General features: G+C 41.5%; 1 non-coding gene across 1 annotated transcript; it reads right to left on the bottom strand.

Moving 5' to 3' along the window:
• Positions 1–580: 580 nt before the first annotated feature.
• Positions 581–687, bottom strand: LOC131247456 (small nucleolar RNA R71). Its single transcript, XR_009171751.1, has one exon. It is a non-coding gene; the product is annotated as a small nucleolar RNA R71 (small nucleolar RNA).
• Between the last annotated feature and the right edge of the window lie 2,991 nt (positions 688–3,678).

Here is a 3,678-nt window from a genome sequence, read left to right as displayed (position 1 = left end):
ACATAGCTTTCTCTTGTTTTTAGGAATTCATAACTTTTTCCTTTAGTTTTATTCATCTTAGGTTGCATCTTAGTTTAGTTTTCTTTCTTATATTGATAGCATAGTTTATGCTAGGACGTAGATCTCTGAATATAGAACTAGCACCGTTTGATCCTGAGATTGAAAGAACAATTCGTGAAAGATTGAGAAATAATCCTGTTGAAATGGCGAATGAGACTGAAGTTAAAGCTCTCAAAGATTATTCAGCTCCTGTCCAATTTAATGCGCCTTCATGCATAGTGTTGCCAACCACTACGGCAGCACACTTTGAACTTAAACCTGGAGTCATACAATTGTTGCATCCTTTTATGGATTGGACAAGGAGGACCCATATCATCATGTGAAAGAATTCTTAAACATTTGCTCCACCTTTAAGTTCCAAAACTTCTCAGACGATTCGATCCGCCTACGCCTGTTTCCTTTTTCTTTGAAGGATAAGGCGAAAGCATGGTTGAATTCTCTAGAAGTTGGATCTATCACTACATGGGACCAACTGTCTAAGAAGTTCTTAAACAAGTTCTTCCCCGTTCACAAAACCAATGCCCTCCGTAGAGAAATTACTAACTTCACACAAAAAGAGGGCGAGCACTTTCATGAATGTTGGGAAAGATGGAAGGACTTACTTCTTAAATGTCCTCACCATGGTTTTGAGAAGTGACAACAAGTTCAATACTTCTATGACGGTCTGACACCACAGAACCGTCGCATGGTTGATGCCACCAGTGGAGGGTCATTCATGACCAAAAGTGATGTCGAAGCGTGGAACTTCTTTGAAACCTTGTGCGAAAATTCCCAGCAATGGGATTATTCAAATAGAGGTGACAGAAGTCCCCAACCACAAAAGAGAGGTGGTATATATGAGATAGGAGTCATGCCAGAGCTGAGCGCCAAGCTTGATAACCTGACAAAGAAAGTTGATGCTCTGGTATTAAATAGTGGACCACCACAAACAGCTCAAGTCGAGGCATATGCCACATGTTCTAGTCCTGCCCATCCTATGCAGTCTTGTCCATCTGGCGCAGCATTCCCAGAACTTCTCTCTGAACAAGTTCATGCTATGAACACTTTTCAAAAATCCGGGAATGATCCTTACTCGAACACATACAACCCAGGGTGGGCTAGACATCCAAATTTCTCTTGGGCAAAAGGACCACAACAAGGAGGACCATCTGGAAATCCTCCCATGCAATCGCACCTCCAAGTTGGCAGTCAACAACCTCAACAGTTTCCACAATATCAACAACTGCCTACACAATCAAGGAAACCATCTCTTGAGGATACACTCCATCTTTTCATGCAGAGTTCTCTCCAATTCCAAAAAGACACCCAACAAACCTTACTGGCCAACCAGCAAAGCTTACATGCAAATGCACAATCCATTGCCAAGCTGGAAGTACAAACGGGTCAACTAGCTGCCACATTGAGTGAGAGAGAGAAGGGCAAGTTCCCTAGCCAACCTGAGGCTAATCCAAAGGGACAGTATGAGATTGGCTCTAATTCCAACCAAGGGCAATATCATGAACAGGCCAAATCGATCACTACCCTTAGGTCAGGCAAGCAGATTGATAACAGAATAGAGATGCCTGGGGATGAATCAAATTCTAAAACAGAAGATCAAGATGAAGCAGAGAGCCATACCAATGCATCCAAAGTCCAAAAGCTCTTTGACTCTCCAAGAGCCACTAATGTGCCACCTTATGTGCCCAAAGCACCCTTTCCTCAATGTCTGACACCAATAAAGAAAAGAAATAACTTTGATGAAATCTTGGATGTGTTTCAAAAAGTGCAAGTCAACATCCTGCTGCTTGACGCTATCAAGCAAGTCCCTGCTTACGCTAAGTTTCTTAAAGATTTATGCACTCAAAAGCGTAAGCAGAATGTTCATAAGAAAGTCTTCCTTGCAGAGCAGCTCAGCTCCATGATTCAACATAACACCCCTCCTAAATTTAGGGATCCAGGAGCTCCCACCATTTCTTGCGGCATAGGAGATCATAAGATCGGGAAGGCATTACTTGATTTAGGGGCGAGTGTCAATTTGTTACCATATTCGGTTTATGAGCACAGCTAGGACTTGGTGAGTTGAAACCGACTAAGGTAACATTACAATTAGCCGATAGATCTATCAAGGTGCCCCGGGGTGTTATTGAAGATGTTAATCCAGGTTGATAAATTTTATTTTCCAGTGGATTTCATAGTTATAGATACTCAGCCTGTCCAGAATCTTCATAGTTAGACTCCAGTCATTTTGGGTCGTCCATTTTTGGCCACATCTAATGCTATTATCAATTGCAGGAATGGAGTTATGAAATTGTCCTTTGGTAACATGAATATTAAACTCAATGTTTTTAATGCAGGACAACAATCCTCAGATTTGGATGACATATTTGAAGTGGACATGATCGAGAGCCTTGTGCAGGACTCCTTCCGTACATCTTTTGAAGATCCTCTTGAGACCTGCTTAGCACAATCGGGCATGGATTTTGACATTGATAGTCCCATCCATGAAGTCAATGCATTGCTCGACTCTACTCCTATATTGGAGACTGAAAAATGGAGAGCGAAAGTGGAACCTCTTCATCCCTCTGAGACTCTTCCTGACAGCACAGTTTGTAACTCTGAGAAGACAAAGGCGAGCAGGCTGCTTAATGTTCTTAGAGCATATAAGGCAGCAATTGAACGGAAGATAGAAAAAATCCAGGGAGTATGCCCCACTGTATGGATGGATCATGCTGTGGTAATATCGCATCACATGCAAAGGAAGCGCGATCCTAACATAGAAGAAGTCGTTCGAGCAGAAGTCCTTAAATTATTTGACGACAGTGTCAGTTGCCTTATTTCAGATAGCACAGTTCATGGGAACTCACATCACTTGTCTGGGATCGGTTAATGAAAGTGTCGAGGTAATTTCTTTGGCGGACCCTGGTTATAAAGATTATTTCATTCATGGTCCGTTCTTGTCTGGCTGAAGACGTTAAACTTAGCGCTCATGGGAGGCAACCCAGCCTTTTGCTTTATTGTATTGTTTTTTTTATTTCATTCATTTTCATTTTTCTTAGTTAGTTACTTCAATGTTTGTGGGTAACATTACTGCAAACCCTCACGAGACTACAACTCGTCCACTAGGGGTAACCTAGGGGTTTAAAGGCTTGTTGCATGCGCTAAATGCAATCGAGAGCACCTGCGAAAGTGGTATAGGTAGGATCTTCTTTTGTTTTTCTTTTTGTTATTTTTGCTTATGTTGATTTCTCTCTTGTGCTAACTCGCTTTTACGTTGAAATTTTTCACAAATTTTGAGAAAGCTTCTTGATTCTCCATCCAGGTATTATCTTTTCATCACTCCTCTTTTATTCGCGTTGTCCCATGTGCATTGCTTGTTTATTTCTTTTACATTGAGGACAATGTAGATTTTAGGTTGGGGGTGGGAGATTAGGGTACCTAATCAGTATTTTCTTGGTCTTGAGGAAAATTTGTGAAAATTTTAAAATAAAACATCAATGTCCACTTCAAAAGATCATGGCTGGAGTGGTGGAAATCGGATTTGGAAAGCTATCGCACGCGTAGCGAAAGCCTTTTTGCTGCCAAGTTCGGGGCTTCATAACTCTCGCGTTCCTTGCATTATTTCTGTAAAATCAATGTCTC

The sequence above is a fragment of the Magnolia sinica genome, chromosome 5, assembly GCF_029962835.1.
Source record: "Magnolia sinica isolate HGM2019 chromosome 5, MsV1, whole genome shotgun sequence".
Classification (NCBI taxonomy): domain Eukaryota; kingdom Viridiplantae; phylum Streptophyta; class Magnoliopsida; order Magnoliales; family Magnoliaceae; genus Magnolia; species Magnolia sinica.
The sequence above is the reverse complement of the archived record's forward strand: the minus strand, read 5'-3'. Positions and strand labels throughout refer to the sequence as shown.